The sequence below is a fragment of the Hemitrygon akajei genome, chromosome 4 (genome assembly GCF_048418815.1).
Source record: "Hemitrygon akajei chromosome 4, sHemAka1.3, whole genome shotgun sequence".
Lineage (NCBI taxonomy): Eukaryota > Metazoa > Chordata > Chondrichthyes > Myliobatiformes > Dasyatidae > Hemitrygon > Hemitrygon akajei.
This window is the reverse complement of record NC_133127.1, coordinates 187,522,207-187,540,576: the sequence shown is the minus strand read 5'-3', so window position 1 is coordinate 187,540,576 and position 18,370 is coordinate 187,522,207.

Sequence of the window (18,370 nt, the reverse complement as noted above, 5' to 3'; positions counted from 1 at the left end):
AGGCTCCAGGGTTGTGTGAAGAGCCAATGAGATGGCATCTGCAGTGGAACTATTGCTCTGGTAGGCATACTGGAGTGGGTCTAAGTCACTTCTCAGGCCGAAGTAAATATGTTTCGTTGTCAGCCTTTCAAAACACTTCATCACTGTGGATGTAAGTGCTACTGGATGATAGTCATTGAGGTAGGTTATCATGCTCTTCTTGGGCATCAGCATAATTGAAGCCTGCTTGAAGCAGGTGAGTACCTCAAAGTGGTGAAGTGCGAGGTTAGAGATATCAGTGAACACACCAGCCAATTAGTCAACCCAGATCTTCAGTACATGGCCAGGCACGTACTATCTGTCTGATCCAGATAGTTTCCTTGGATTCAATCTCCTGAAGGCAGCCCACACATCAGCTTCAGATACTGAGATCAAAGGATCGTCAGGAGTTGTGGGGGGTTTAAGATGTTTCCACCATGTTCTGATGGGCAAAGTGAGCATGGAAGGCATTGAGCTCATCTGGAAGTGAAGCCTTGCTGTTCCCCCACATTGCTTGATCTAACTTTGGTGGAGGTTATAGGAGATATTGAGGCCATGGTCCTGGGGCTTATTGATTAGCTATGATCCCTCTCAACCCCTATCTCCTGCCTTCTATCTAAAACCTTTGATCATCAAGAACCTATCAGCCTCCAATTTAAATATACTCAGTGGAAGGATATGTCCCTTATCCACAGCAAAATGCAAAGTACTGTGCAAATGCCTTAGGCACATATATGTATACAGCTAAGACTTTTGCACTGAACTGCGTTTGTCAACATGGAGTGGAGAGCGAGCTTGTAAATCTTGTGGGAGCAAAGGATGTTTGGAGTGGCGAGGGTAAAGTGTCACGGGATGGCTGTTGGACTGGTGGCAGAGAAGGAATGCTGGGGGTTTGCATGTGTACAGATACACCCAGCCCTGCGACACCAGGCAAAGTCATTTGATTACATACAATTGGTTTTATTGATCATTACAAAATATTTCTCTGGTGCTTTGCACTCCCTCCCTCTCCCTTCCTCTCCCTTCCCCTTTTCCCAGCCAAGACTCCCCTCTCCCTGCCTCCTTTGCACTTTCAGTCCACAATAGAGACACACATCAGAATCAGGTTTATCATCACTCACAAATGTCATGAAATTTGACTTTTTTTAAACTTTTTTTATATATATGTGCCTAACAATTTTGCATAGTACTATAGATGGACAAAATTATTAGCACAGAGAAATTGGTGCTATTTCTGTCCTGTATAATTCTACATTTATATTGGTGGAAGTATTAAGGTGCAAACTATACAGGTTGAGACTGACTAGTAAAGGACAGAGAAAGGCATATGGAAAAAGCATTGCTTACTCATGAATGTTATCCATTCTGACACTCACCATGATGGGCACTAGTCTCTCCAGCATTAAGGACACCTTCAAAAGGCAGTACCTCAGAAAGGCAGCATCCATCATAAAGGACATCATCACCCAGGAGATGCCCTCTTCTCATTGCTGCCATCAGGGAGGGGGTACGGAAGCCTGAAGGCACACACTCATCATTTCAGGAACACCGCCTTCCCCCTCCATCCTCAGATTTCTAAATGGATAGTGATCCCATGAACACTACCTCAGTATTTTCCCTTTTTAATGCATTATCTATTTAGTTTAATTTTATTTATATATATCTTATTATAATTCATAGTTTTTATTATTGTGCGTTACAATGTACCTACTGTCACTGTCACAACCAACACATTTCACTACGTACACCTGTGGTATTAAACCTGATTCTGAGTCGTTCTCATAAGGAAATCAAGCAGAGCAGAGAAAGTTTCAATCCACCTTTCAGAAAACAATGGGACTAAAACACCACAGGGGGAAACATACAGTGAAATATGTTGTTTGCATTAACAATCAACACGACCAAGGGCTGTGCTGGACGCAGCCCGCAAGTGTTTCAATAGGCACATTTAACATCAGAGAAACGTATACAATTCTGAAATTCTTTTTCTTCCCAGACATCCATGAAAAGAGAGGAATTCCGCAAATACTGAATGACAGTTAAAATGCTCCCAACTCCCCCTCCGATGCACGAGTAGCAGCAAGACAACGACCCCCCACTTTCGCCAGCATCAATAAAGACATAAACTTGATAAGTGTCCCCATTCCACAGCGAGAGGGGAGACATAACATAAAAATCTGTTGGGTTGCATCTTCCGAGCTCTGCGACCAGAGAGTTGGCACCAAAAAGGCGCAGCTTTCCGTACACACAAAGCCCAGCACCTAACCCGCTGCTCCCGATGTTCCATGTTCTCCCGCAACGCTTCAGTCAGGGGCACCGGCTTACAATCAGCACGTCCCAGTGCCACGAAATCCTGGAACCCTGAAGGCGTGCTCGTCTTCCAGGGCACGTCTTTGGCATATCGAAAAGCGGCTGGTTGTGAGGCCCTGAGAGCAGGTCTCATTCCCTCAAAGAACTGAAATCAGAGGGTAACTCCGGGCCAGGGTCTTCAAAAAAACATTGAAAAGGAAAAAAATGAGATAGAAATGAAGCTGTTTCCAAAGTTGGAAGCCAAAGAGTTGTTGTTTAGTGCCATCTTGACTCCGCCCGTGGATGCTTTCCAGCGCCAACATTGCATGCACACAATGTTCAGCAGAAGATCACCAAGAACATAACGGAACACAGCAAGGAACAAAACAACAACAGAAAAGCAACCCCTTATCTCACTCCCTCTCAGACACACACACACACACACACACACACACACACACACACACACACACACACACACACACACACACACACACACACACACACACACACACACACACACACACACACACACACACACACACACACACACACACACACACCCTCCAACTCCAGGGCAGGCCTCTCTATCCTCAAAAACAAACATTTGAACTTAATGCTTATTGAGTAACGTCCAGCTGATAAAAGAGTAGGACTGACTAGGTAGACTTTGCATTGGGTTTGACCTAGATGATGGGCTGAAGGGCACTATGCAAGTTCTGCGATGATTTATCAACATCATTCTCTTACCTTCTCCCTATAATCATTGATGTCCTTAATAATCAATAACCTATCCAAATACATCATAAAAACCAGCATCCGTTTGTTCTGGAATCTGAACAGTGATTCCTGTCACGAAGTTTATCAAAACATATTTACACATCACCAGCTTCTATCTTCAGATTTATTCATTCAGATTTCAGATTCATTTATTTATCACATCAAAACATACAGTGCAGTGTAGCTTGCAGTTTCAACTCAAGGATGTGCTGGGGGCAGCCTACAAGCATTGCCACACATACCAGCATCAATGCAGTATGCCCGCAATGCTTGGCAGAACAGCACAGAGCACAAGACAGAACACAACAAGCATCAAAACAACAACAGCTAGTCAAGTTCCTTTCCTCGCTCCCACTCTATCACAGACACGGGCAGTTCTCCAACTCCAGGACAGGCCTCTGGTTTCAGCCATCAAGCTTTGACTTTCAGACCTGATCCGCATTTGGCTCCACACTTTGGTATTAGGTATTAACCCTAACCCAGTCTAGCCGATCATGGGGCCCCGAACCCCAGTCAAACTCCAGGCTCGAGCTCAAGGTACACCAACTGACCAGCCCTCATGCTTCCTGACCATATGGCCTTCGAGTGCAGAGGAGAGGCCTGGACTCCAAATGTCCTTCATCACCCATCCACATCGCTACACTTCCCTTCATCACCCATCCGGTCGGTCACTGGACCTTGAATATGGAATAGGGAGCACACTGCTGTGTTCTGACTTCTATCTCATCTATAACCCTATCCTTAAAGCCTAATCTGACACCTAACTTCTCACATCACTGTTCCCAAAAGCTAACCTGATCTCTAATGTGGATACTCTAGAGAGAGTACAGAGGAGATTTGCAAGGATGTTGCCTGGATTGGGGAGCATGCCTTATGAGAATATGTTGCGTGAACTCGGCCTTTTCTCCTTGGAGCAATGAAGGATGAGAGGTGACCTGATAGATGTGTATAAGATTATGAGAGGCATTGATCATGTGGATAGACAGAGGCTTTTTCCCAGGGCTGAAATGGCTAAAACAAGGGGGCATGGTTTTAAGATGCTTGGAAGTAGGTACAAGGGGGATGTCAGAGGTAAGTTTTTCACACAGAGAGTGGTGGGTGCATGGAATGCACTGCCAACAATGGTGGTAGAGGCAGATACAATAGGGTCTTTTAAGAGACTCTTAGATAGGCAAATGGAGCTTAGAAACATAGAGGGCTTTTGCGGTAGGGAAATTCTAAGCAATTTCTAGAGCAGGTTACATGGTCGGCAAAATGTTGTGGGATAAAGGGCCTGTAATGTGCCGTAGATTTCTATGTTTCTATGTTTCTAATTCCTCTCCGTCTTCAAAACTATCTCTACAAATTTAATCTTTTAAAAATAATTTCCAGTTTGTTAATGAAGAGGGCTGAATTGGTACACTTTGCATTGGGCTTGACATCCTTGATGGGCTGAATGGCCTGCTTCAGCACTGTAAGAGTTCTCTGATTATCATTCTGCTAAGATTATTTCCAAATAAATCAGAAAAGCCACTTGTCATTGAATCTAAATAGTAATGCCTGCCATGCTGTTCATCAAAACATATTTCTACATCACCAGATACTATCTTCAGCAACAACAAACACTGGGAGCTCTGAATTTAACAGAAACAGCGCAGAAGGTAAAAGATCAGTGAAAAAGTAGCAGAAGTTTTTTTTTAGAGCTAACAAGTTTGAGAATCAGGCAAGATTTATTAACTCAGCAGCATTCAAATAGATGACCCAGATATTGTCGATGTTTGCATCTCTTCCCTGCTTTCATCAAAATAGGACAGGCACATAAATGTGAGGAAGATGGAGGGATATGGACATTGTGTAGGTAGGAGGGATTAGTGTTTGGCTGTTTTTGATTTGCTTTTTAGTTGATTCGATGCAACGTTGTGGGCCAAATGGCCAATTCCTGTGCTGTACATGTTAGAATCACTTCATTGCCAGTAATTGAAACATGCCTGAATTGACTGTGGTTCAGTGCCAAGCATAAAACATAATAGACAACGTAATATCAACCAACAATGTACAAGACAATTGTGCTAGCAGCCATCAACAATTAGCAGAATGGTCACTTATGCAAACATCAATAATCAAAATAAAATAAATGTGAACATATGAACAGTCTCAATAATTATGAACAGATCAAGGAGAGCAGACTGTTCAACCCTGACATATTTATGTATCTTGATTTTCTTCAAATATTTTTCTGTATACACCATCAAAGTTGTTTAGTCCTTTTTGGATTTGTTTGTAGGATAGAAGTGACACAAATTGAATTTTCAAAAAATATATTTAGCCTTGCATTTTTGTTCAGAAATTTTCTTGGAAGTTTTAAAGAACTTTCAACAACCATCTGTCAAAACTTTTCAAAATACTGACACAAAACTTTACCAATCTGTTAGGATGAAAATGATTTTTTTGAAACTCAATCAGGAACTTCAGGGCATTTCTTTCTGCGGGGGGGGGGGCAGTTGATGCTTGGTACCATGGTAATGTTCTTAAGGGTGAATGGGCTTCGCCAAAAAGTATAGAATCAAAAAAATTAAGCCCAGAAGATGGGTGGATGAGAATAAACACTGGAAGACATGGGTTAAGAGTGAAAGGTGAATTATTTAAGGGGAACATGAGGGGAAACTTCTTCACTTAGAGGGCAGTGAGAGTGGGGAACAAGCTGCCAGGGTAAATGGTGAATATAGGTTCAATTTCAACATTTAAAAGAAATTTGGATAGGTACATGGATGTGAGTGGTATTGTGGGCTACGGTCTGGGTGCAGGTCGATGGCTCTAAGCAGATTAATACTTCAGCATGGGCTAGTTGGGCCAAAGGGTCTGTTTCTGTGCTGTAATGCTCTTTGACTCCATTATAAATGATATTGAGAATATGAGTTATAGAGTCCTTGAAAATAAATCCATAGATCGTGGAATCAGTTTAGTGTTGGAGTGAGTGAAGTTATCCAGGCTGAGTCGGGAGCCTGGTGTTTGAGGGGTAATAACTGTTCCTGTACCTGATGGTGTGGGATCTAAGGATCCTGTTCTTCCTTCCAAATGGCAACAGTGAGAAGAGTGCATGGCCTGAATGATGAATACTGCTTTCCAGTGGCAACCCTCCTTGCAGATGTTCTCAGTGGTGGGGAGGGGTTTTCCCGTGATGGAGTGAATGGTGGCAAAATCCTCCCCTTACTTTTAATGTCATCATCACCTCGTGCCCTGTTGTGTGATGCAGGTGATCATGGTCTTTTGTTTTTGGCAAGGCTTTCTACAGAAGTGGTTTGCCATTGCCTTCTTCTGGGCAGTGTCTTTACAAGATGGGTGACCCCAGCCATTATCAATATGTTTCAGAGATGGCGTCAGTGGTCAGATAACCAGGACTTGTTATATATGCACAAGTTGCTCATACGACCATCCACCACCTGGTTGACGTGACCCTGATCGGGAGGGCTAAGCACATGCTACACTTTGCCTAAGGGTGACTTCCAGGCGAGTGGAGGGAAGGAGCACTTTACACCTCCTTTAATAGAGATGTATCTCCAGCTCACTACCCAAATTTGTATGTACACATGTTGATTAGAGGGGATCTTGTTTTATTTTGTTGGGAAGGGGGCAGGAGAATGGTGAAGAAATGAGAAGATATTTGGCAAGCTGCAGGCAGGGATGTAAATGAAATGTGATTCTGCTGGAAAATGAATGCATGGAATTTAATATCTGTTTGGAAGGATTGTAAACAGGGACAACAGAATAATTACTGAAATGTACCAGGGAGACATAATGAGAGATTCAATAAGGCATTGAATCATAAAAATCTGAAATATGTAGATAGAAAGATTCCTTGTTTAAAGTTGTTGATATGGATCATCTTTAACTTACCATACGCTCAGTGGCCACTCTATTAAGTACCTCCAAGAGCTAATAAAGTGGCCACTGAGTGTGCTTGTGGTCTTCTACTGCTGTAGCCTATCCACGTTAAGGTTCAACGTGTTGTGCATTCAGGAATGCTCTTTTTCACACCACTGTTATGTCTGGTTATTTGACTGACTGTTCCGTTCTGGTCAGCTTGAACCAGTCTGTCCATTCTCCTCCGACCTCTCTCTATAACAAGGCATTTTTGTCCACAGAACTGCCGCTCACTGGATTTTTTTTTGTTTTTCACCCCATTCTGTGTAAACTTTAGAGAATGTTGTATGTTAGATCCCAGGATATCAGCAGTCTCTGAGATATTCAAGCTACCATTCCATGGTCAAAGTAACTTAGATCACATTTCTTCTCCATTCTGATGTTTGTCTCAACAATAACGGAACTTCTTGACCACATCTGCATGCTTATATGGAGTGAGTTATTGCCACATGATTGGCTGATTAGATACTTGCATTCACATGCTGGTGTACAGGGGTATCTAATAAAATGGCCAGTGAAAGTAGCTTTTTGGATCTTATTATTCTTCTCTGCATAAGACCATAGACCATAAGACACAAGAGCTGTATCAGGCCACTTGAGCATAGCTGATTTATTTTCCATCTCAACACCATTCTCCTGCATTCTCCCCATAACCTTTGATGCCCCTACTAATGAAGAATCTATCAACTTCTGCCTTAAATACATCCAATGACTTGGTCTTTATACCTGCAGCAATGCATTCTGCAGATTCCACTCCAAGTTGCCTACCCTCATAACAGGTTTATAGCAGACTTCATTAGCTCTTCGTCCAACCCTGAAACGTCTGGAAAGAGAGGATGCCCTTCATTGACTGCAGCTCAGTATTCAATATTATCATCCCCTCAAAACTAATCAATAAGCTCCAAGACCTAGGGCTCAATACCTCCTTGTGAAACTGGCCGCTCGATTTCCTCACTTGCTGAACCCAGTCAGTTCAGATTGGCAACAACATCTCTTCCACAATCTCCCTCAGCACAGGTGCACCACAAGGCTGAATGCTTAGCCCCCTGCTCTATTCACTTTAAACTTATGGCTGTGAGTCCAAGCACTGCTCCAATTCCATATTTAAGTTCGTTGGTGACACCACTGTTGATGACCTAACCAAAGGTGATGATGAATCCACATATAGGCTGAAGATTGAAAATCTGGCTGAGTGGTGCCGTAATAACAACCTCTCACTCACTGTTGGCAAGATCAAGGAGCTGATTATTGGCTATAGGAGGAGGAAATCAAAGGTCCACGATCCCATCCTCATCAGGGGTGGAGAGGGCCAGCAACTTTAAATTCCTTGGTGTTAGTATTTCAGAGGATCTGTCTTGGCTCCAGCACATAAGTGCGATTACAAAGAAAGCTTGGCAGCACCTCTACTTCCTTGGGAACTTGCAAAGATTCAGCATGACATCCAAAACTTTGACAAAAAGTTATAGAAGTATGGTGGAGAATATCACAGCCTTGCATGGAAGCACCAACAGCCTTGAATGGAAAAGCCTGCAAAAAGTTCTGAATATAGCCCAGTTGATCACGGATCAAACCCTCTCAGCATTGAGCACATCTACAAGGAGCACAGTCGCAGGAAAGCGGTACCCATCAGTCAAGGACCCTCACCATCAAGGCCCTGTTCTTTTCTCACTGCTGCCACCAGGAAGGATGTATTTTCAGGACCCACACCACCAGGTTCAGGAACCGTTATTACCCCTCAACTATCAGGAAGGATGTACAGGAGCCTCAGGACCCACACCACCAGGTTCAGGAACAGTTGTTACCCCTCAACCATCACTGAGTGCGGGTCAGTGGGACTAGGTGAGAGTAAGCGTTCGGCACGGACTAGAAGGGCCAAGATGGCCTGTTTCCATGCTGTAATTGTTATATGGTTATATGGCTAAGTATATCAGGCTTTTGAACCAGAGGAGATAACTTTGCTCAGCTTCACTTGTCCCATCATTGAAATGTTCCCATAACCTATGAACTCTTCCTCTTCAAGGACTCTTCCTCTCATGTTCTTGATATTTATTGCTTATTTATTTATTATTATTTTGTTTGTTTTTTTGTATTTGCAGTTTGTCTTTTACACATTGGTTGTTTATCCTTGTGTGCATTTTTTTCATTGATTCTATCGTGTTTCCTTGTATCTTCTGTGAAAGGGTTGTATATGGTGATATATATGTACTTTGATAATAAACTTACTTTGAATTTTGGATGCTCTCGCTAAAGAAATTCCTCCTCATCTCTGTCCTAAGTGTATTCCGAGACTGTGGCCTCTGGTCTTAGACTGTCCCATTACTGGAAACATCCTGTTCACTCCCACTCTATCTGGGCCTCTCACTTAAGTGCACTTGCAAATAGCTCTTTTACAAGCCTTACAAGACCATCTACTGAGGCTTTGATTTTATTTACCAGTTATTTATCTTGAACAGTGATACCTGTACTATAGAACACAGAATGAACAAGCCTCAGGCAATATTGAAACAGACACCTGCCTAAAGCAATCCTTGTTGTGTGATTAATGCCTTGCACAAAAGAGATAGACAACCCCTCTACCACAGCCTTTCGGGCTGATCATGCCTTTGTGAATTGTCCTTCAAATTAGATACGAAAGAGGACAAAGGTATTTGGTCTCTTGACATCCTGGCTGATCCTTTGCTACAAAATGCTCTTCTACAGTCTTCAGCTGTGAGACGAGACCCTACCTGTCCACTCAGGTGGACAGAGAAGCTACTTTGCTGCCATTACCCAATCTGACAGGTATGCCACTCGAGGTCAATGAATGTTTCAAGTTCACAGGTAGACACATGAGGGAAAACGATATCCCAGATATATAGCAAGGCCTCCTTTGGTCAGGGTCAACCATAGATGTTAGGTCCCAGCTATCTAGATACACAAGCCTGGGCAATACCACATGGAGATCAAATTGTTGCCCATGTAGCAAGCTCTCCCTCTCCATGCATCTGATGAACCCAAAAGGAACGGCAGAAACCGACACAGTTCGGCAGCAGAAGCACCTCTAGAGTTTCCAGTCAGGGTTGAACTCAACATAGGACTGCCTAGGGACTCCAACTCTGGATTTTTCCCTCAGGATTTACTCCCAAAGTCTTCTCATTGAGTGGGTATAGCTGCAAGGCAATGAAAGTTGAAATCAGAGTTTTCCATCTGCTAGATGAGCCCTATCTGCTAAAAGCAACTGGTTTTAAGGTGACAGAAACCCATCTTTGCCCCTTCTCCTGTCAGTAGAAACAGTTTCCCAAAGTGTAGTAGCTAAGTCACACATGAGGGCCTGGAGCTGGATTTGGTTGTCAGAGGCTATTTGAGACCCATGTCTTTGGGAGCATTTAATGGGTAGTAGGAGTTTATCCCCCACTACTACCCCCGCTATAGCAATCTTAAGGAACTGTTCTATGTTTTAAAACTCCAACCATCCAGCACTCTTGGGAGCAAACACGAGGAAATCTGCAGATGCTGGAAATTGAAACAACACACACAAAATGCTGGTGGAACACAGCAGGCCAGGCAGCATCTATAAGGAGAAGCACTGTCGACGTTTCGGGCGGAGACCCTTCATCAGGACTAACTGAAAGGAAAGATAGTAAGAGATTTGAAAGTAGTGGGGGAGGGGGAAATGCAAAATGAGGAGAAGGCCAGAGGGGGTGGGATGAAGCTAAGAGCTGGAAAGGTGATTGGCAAAAGTGATACCGAGCTGGAGAAGGGAAAGGATCATGGGACAGGAGGCCTCAGGAGAAAGAAAGGAGGGGAGTGGGGAAGCACCAGAGGGAGATGGAGAACAGGCAAACAACTAAATATGTCAGGGATGGGGTAAGAAGGAGAGGAGGGGCATTAACGGAAGTTAGAGAAGTCAATGTTCATGCCATCAGGTTGGAGGCTACCCAGCCGGTATATAAGGTGTTGTTCCTCCAACCTGAGTTTGGATTCATTTTGACAGCACTCTTGGGACTTGGGTCATACCGAATCTTCTGGACTATAGGGTGTTACTCCGAATAATTCCCAAACACATTGTTTTCAATAGTTTTACAAGCTATAGAACATAGCTACTCCTGGCTTTGACAATCATAAGGTTGTATTATCTCCACATTATTAATCGTGACACCCAGAGAAATGTTCTGGGGACTTGGGCAGGTGACAATAAATTTACAAATTCTGGAATGCAAGGTGTAAGGATGACCACAAAAAGCATTGCTCAATTGTTGTAAAGACTCGACTGGCTCTCTGATACCTTGTAAGATAGGAAATCTGCCTTCCGTCCTCATGAAACGCACACAAAACACTTAAGGTACTCAGAAGGTCATGCTGCATCTTTAGAGGGAAATCAGCAGTGGATATTTTGGGTTGAGACCTTTCATCGGGATGGGAAAGGAAGATGGAAGAGCCCTAAATAATATTGTGTGGGGAGGGGAAGGAGTACAAGCTAGCAAGTGATAGTGGAGACCAGGGGAGACTCCCACCCTTTCTTTTCTCTTCACCAGCCTGTCACATCTCTCTGTTTCCCCTCCTCTTTGTCATTCTTCCATGGTTCTCTCCTCTTCTATAAGATTCCTTTTTCTTCAGATCTTGACACATCCAGCTTTCATCTATCCACACCTAGCATTTCACTTCACCATGCGTCTTTCCCACCCACGCACCTGATCTCACCTGTCATCAGCCAGTTTGCACTCCTTGCCCTCCCACCACCACCCCCCCCCACCTTCTTATTCTGGTTTCTTACCCCTTCCTTTCTATCCTGATAAGAGTCTTGACGAGAAACATTGAACATTTATTCCACTCCATAGATGCTGCCCGACTTGCTGAGTACCTCCAACATTTTGTGTGCATTGCTCAAGATTCCACATCTGCAGAAATGCTTCTTTCTTATGAGGAGCATTTGATATTTCTGTGCATCTACTTGATGCAGTTTTGAAGGATGACAGGAACCTCACTGAAACCTACCAGATATTGAAGGTTCCAGATAGATTGGACATGGAGGGAATATTTCCATTGGCAGGAGACCCCAGGATCTGACGGCATAGTTTCAGAATAAAGGGTTGTACCTTTAAAACTGGGAAGAGGAAGAATTTCTTCAACCAGAGGGTGATGAATCTTTAGAATTTGTTGTCACAGAAAGCTGTAGCGGTTGCCAGTGAGTGAATTTAAGTCACAAAGCAATAGGTTCTTCATTGTTAAGTGATGTGGAGAGAACCAGGAGAAAAAGGATGAAAAAAAATTAGCCACAATTGTATTTATCTCAAACTGGCATCACCTCCTCCTCTGTAATCGGTATGGGGTCCATGACCTCGCTGTTGCTTTGCCTCACTTCTATAGACTTTGTGTCTGACTCCAAATAAATAGAGATCCAAAATAATCCATTTGCAATCTCCCCATCTCTTTTGACTCCACACATCGATTTCCACTCTGATCTTCCAGAGGACCCGTTTTGTCCTTTGTATCCTTTTTGCTCTAAATATATCTGAAGAAGCTCTTAGGATTCTCTTTCACATTGTCTGCTGGAGCAACCTCATGCCTTCTCCTAGCCCTGTGATTTCCATCTTAAGTGTTCTCTTGCGGTTCTTATACTCATCAAGTACCTTATTTGTTCCTGCTTGACTGAACCTGCTATACAGCTCCTTCTATTTCTTACTGAGGCCCTCAATACTGTATTTCTCAAAAACCGAGATCCCTAAACCTGTTATCCTTGCCTTTTATTCTGACAGGAACATACAAACTCCGTACTCTCAAAATTTCTAAAGCATAACCCCTGAATACTAAGCAACCAATCCTGCCTCTCCTGCAGCCAGGTCTCACTAATGGCTACAACGTCATAATTCCGCGTGCTGATCCATACCCACCTGTACTTCGAACAACACTCCTTGCATTGAAATACGTGCAGCCCAGACTCGACAACATACTCAACCTTTCGATTCCTGACTTTGTATATAGGCACAACAACATATTTCCTCACAACCACTCCACTATCTGCTCTGGTGTCCTGGTTTCTACAACTCTACAACTCTACGATTCCCTACAACTCTAGTTTAAACCTCGCCATGCAGTACTAACAAATCTACCCACCAGGATATTAGTCCCCTTCCAGTTCAGCTGCAAACCATTCCTTCTGTACAGGTCCAACCTTGCCTGCAATAGAGCCCAAAAATCTGAAGCCTTACTTCCTACACCAAGTTCTTAGCCAAGTGTTAAGTTGTACGATCTTCCTATTCTGGCATCACTAGCATGTGACATGGTAGCAATCCTGAGATCAAAACCCTGGAGATCTTGCCCTTTAACTTAGCACCTGATTCCCTGAACTCACTTTGCAGAACCTTGTCACTTTTCTTGGCTATGTCATTAGTACCTACATAGACCACTACTTCTGTTTGTTCATCTTCCTGCTTAAGAATGCCGAGGACTCAATCTAAAATATCCCTGATGCTGTCAGCTTGGAGGCAACATACAATCGGTTCAATTTCGTTCTCATTCACAGAAGCTCCTTTCTGTTCCCCTAACCAATGGGGTGGCTTTCCTCTGCTAGGTTATCCTCTCCTCACAGTATCTCAACTGTTTGTTGAAGGGAACAGCCAGAGGGGTACTCTTCACTGGCTACCTATCCTCTTTCCCCCTCCTAACAGTCACCTATTTACTTGTGTCCTGAACCTTCGTGTAACTACCTCCCTGTAATACCTGTATTTTTCCCTCTCAGGGTTCTTTTGAAGACCCTGACCTGGAGTTACACGCTGACTACGGTTCCTTGCCAGAAAAGGACCCACTCTCGGGGTTCCATAACAGGCCGTTGTTCAGCACGCCAAAGGCTCGGCCTAAGAGTCCTGCTCAAATTCAGAAGCCTAGGATCTCGGGACTCTGGAGACGGGTGGATCGAGGGTCGGTGTCACAACAGGAGACCCATGTGTCGTCGGGGGACTGATAATATCTGCAGTACGGCTGGAGACCCAGGATCTTTGCAAATCTTCAGGCACAGAGCTCGAAAGAAGAGACATAACCGACTTTTAACATCGTAAATCAGCGTTTTGATATGTCTCCCCACTCGCTGGGAAAATGGAGACATCTCTTTCTCCCTTATTAGGGAGGGAGAGAACCTGTGGTATGTCGACTACCAGGTGAAACATGAAGTTTTTGGGGTCACTGCAAGTCTGTGTCTTTGCTTTTACTGTGCTCATGCTTGAGTGCTCGGTGGTGGTGCCAAAGCATGTTTTTTTTGCCAGTGGGGGAGGAGGGATCATAGCTTGCTGCTGCTTATGCATGGGGGGGGGGGGAGACCTGGGGGGTATTTGGGGTTCTAACATTTAACTGTCATTCATTCAACGCTCCTCTGTTTTCGTGGATGGCTGTGAAGAAAAAGCATTTCAGGGTGTATATTGTATACATTTCTCTGACGTTAAATTGTACCTTTGAACCTTTGTATGTCCTATCGATTGAGCCCTCAGCCTCCAGAATGATCTGGATTTAAGTCCATTCCAACTCCAACTCCTTAACACAGTCTGTTAGAAGCTGCAGCTAGCTGCATTTCGTGCAAGTTTGCAATAAACCAGGGAAGGTAGTGCACCCGTGGCTGACAAGGGAAATTAGTGATAGTATCAAGTCCAGAGAAGAAACATATAAATTAGCAAAAAAAAGCGGCACACCTGAGGACTGGGAGAAATTCAGAGACCAGCAGAGGAGGACAAAGGGCTTAACTAGGAAAGGGAAAAAAGATTATGAGAGAAAGCTGGCAGGGAACATAAAATCTGACTGTAAAAGCTTTTATAGATATGTGAAAAGAAAAAGATTGGTCAAGACAAATGTAGGTCCTTTACAGTCAGAAACAGGTGAATTGATCATAGGGAACAAAGACATGGCAGACCAATTGAATAACTACTTTGGTTCTGTCTTCACTAAGGAGGACATAAATAATCTTCCAGAAATAGTAAGGGACCAAGGGTATAGTGAGATGGAGGAACTGAGGGAAATACATGTTAGTAGGGAAATGGTATTAGGTAAATTGAAGGGGTTAAAGGCAGATAAATCCCCAGGGCCAGATGGTCTGCATCCCAGAGTGCTTAAGGAAGTAGCCCAAGAAATAGTGGATGCATTAGTGATAATTTTTTCAAAACTCCTTAGATTCTGGATTAGTTCCTGAGCATTGGAGGGTGGCTAATGTAACCCCACTTTTTAAAAAAGGAGGGAGAGAGAAACCGGGGAATTATAGACCGGTTAGTCAGATGTCAGTGGTGGGGAAAATGCTAGAGTCGATTATCAAAGATGTGATAACAGCACATTTGGAAAGAGGTGAAATCATCGGACAAACTCAGCATGGATTTGTGAAAGGAAAATCATGTCTGACGAATCTTATAGAATTTTTTGAAGATGTAACTAGTAGAGTCGATAGGGGAGAGCCAGTGGATGTGGTATATTTAGATTTTCAAAAGGCTTTTGACAAGGTCCCACACAGGAGATTAGTGTGCAAACTTAAAGCACACGGTATTGGGGGTATGGTATTGATGTGGATAGAGAATTGGTTGGCAGACTGGAAGCAAAGAGTGGGAGTAAATGGGACCTTTTCAGAATGGCAGGCAGTGACTAGTGGGGTACCACAAGGCTCAGTGCTGGGACCCCAGTTGTTTACAATATATATTAATGATTTAGACGAGGGAATTAAATGCAGCATCTCCAAGTTTACAGATGACATGAAGCTGGGCGGCAGTGTTAGCTGTGAGGAGGATGCAGGGTGACTTGGATAGGTTAGATGAGTGGGCAAATTCATGGCAGATGCAATTTAATGTGGATAAATGTGAGGTTATCCACTTTGGTTGCAAGAACAGGAAAACATGTTATTATCTGAAAGGTGGCCGATTAGGAAAAGGGGAGGTGCAACGAGACCTGGGTGTCATTGTACACCAGTCATTGAAGGTGGGCATGCTGGTACAGCAGGCGGTGAAAAAGGCAAATGGTATGTTGGCATTCATAGCCAAAGGATTTGAGTACAGGAGCAGGGAGGTTCTACTGCAGTTGTACAAAGCCTTGGTGAGACCGCACCTAGAGTATTGTGTGCAGTTTTGGTCCCCTAATCTGAGGAAAGACATTCTTGCCATAGAGGGAGTACAAAGAAGGTTCACCAGGTTGATTCCTGGGATGGCAGGACTTTCATATGAAGAAAGATTGGATCGACTAGGTTTATACTCGCTGGAATTTAGAAGATTGAGGGGGGATCTTATTGAAACGTATAAAATTCTAAAAGGATTGGACAGGCTAGATGCAGGAAGATTGTTTCCAAATGTGGGGAAGTCCAGAACGAGGGGTCACAGCTTAAGGATAAAGGGGAAGCCTTTTAGGACCGAGATGAGGAAAAACTTCTTCACACAGTGAGTGGTGAATATGTGGAATTCTCTGCCACAGGAAACAGTTGAGGCTGGTTCATTGGCTATATTTAAGAGGAAGTTAGATATGGCTCTTGTGGCTAAAGGGATCGGGGGTATGGAGAGAAATCAGGTACAGGGTTCTGAGTTGGATGATCAGCCATGATGATACTGAATGGCGGTACAGGCTCGAAGGGCCGAATGGCCTACTCCTGCACCTATTTTCTATGTTTCTATGTTTCTATGTAAGTTTGGTCATCAGGGACACTGGTCGTCTCCTTGCCTTCCCGTATCCTGTATGAGGAGCATTTCTCTATACTTCCTGGAATCCCACTGCTCTAAATGTGCAATAAGAAAGGAAGAAAGAACAAGTAAAAAAAATCTACTTATGTTATATGCATCTCCTTGCCAAAGCCTGAAATCTCAACTCTGACACTGGCCCACTCACACAATGGCTGCTCCACTTTAGCTATAAGCTTCTTTTTACTAGATCTTGCCAAGTGCTTAATTATGCACAACAAATGATTCCTCGGAAACTGTGGTGCGCAAAAGGTGCCGACTGCTGTCGTTCGCTTCTTTTAAATTCTCTCTTCCTCTACGCAATTCAATGTTCCTTTAGAAAGTGGGATCTAAAGAGATGTATTTGTACTCTGAGGCTGTGTCCTCTAGTCTGGGACATCCCCACCACAGGAAGCATCCTCTCCATGTTCACTCTATCTAAGCGTCTCAACATTCAAAGTTTAAACTCCAGAGTAAGGTTTTTATTAAAGTATGTATATACAACCCTGAGATTTGCTTTCTCGCATGCATCCAAGGACCATAATAGAATCAAGGGAAGACCATACACAACAGGGAGTCAAACAATCAATGTGCAAAGTATAGATGCTCTGTCCAAGTATCTAATAACATTGGATAGAAGCTAAGTTTGAGACTGGTGTTACGTGTTCTCAAGCATTGGTATCTTATGTTTGATGGGAACGGGGAGAAGAGAGAAAGACTGGGGTGTGATGGATCTTTAATTAAACTCAAGAGAGTCTGCAGATGCTGGAAATCCAGAACAACACACACAAAATTCTGCAGGAACTCAGCAGGTCAGGTAGCATCTATGGAGAGGAATTGACATTCATGCTGAGAGCCTTCAACAGGACTGCGAAGGCATCTTTGATTAGGTTGGCTGCTTTTTCGAGGCAGGAAGATCAAACCTCAAAGTTCAGCAACAGCTTCCTCCCTACTGCCATCAGGTTCTTGAACAAATGTAATATATCTTTATACTATTGTTTCTGCATTAACAGAACCATAGAACACTACAGTACAGTACAGGCCCTTCAGCCCTCCATGTTGTGCCGACCCATATAATCCTTTAAAAAAAAGTACTAAACCCACACTACCCCATAACCCTCCATTTTTCTTTCATCCATGTGCCTGTCCAAGAGGCTCTTAAATACCCCTAATGTTTTAGCCTCCACCACCATCCCCGGCAAGTCATTCCAGGCACTCACAACCCTCTGTGTAAAAAACTTACCCCTGATGTCTCCCCTAAACTTCCCTCCCTTAATTTTGTACATATGCCCTCTGGTGTTTGCTATTGGTGCCCTGGGAAACAGGTACTGACTATCCATCCTTAATGAATTAATGAATATGTGTACCTAATAAAGTGGCCACTGATTGTGTATGCAGTTTTTTCTCTCTTTCATTCTTGCTCTGGAGCCGTTGTTTATTTTGCACACGCGCAAGTTATGTATAATTGATGTTAATTTAATTTTATATTAACTTCTGTTTGTCCTCCCCTTGTAATGTACTGTGCTGCTCCTGCAAAAAGCTAATTATCATGGCATTTATACCCAGTGTATGTGTGCTTGTGACAACAATGAACTTCAACTTAAAATGTCCTGCTTCAGCTTGTTGTTAAAAGTCTTTGTGATGTGTGTGAGTGTTTTGTTGCCCTTGCTCAAAGCAGCTTCACAGTTGCTGAATACCTTCAGCAATGATTCAATAAACACAGCAGCTCTGTCCTC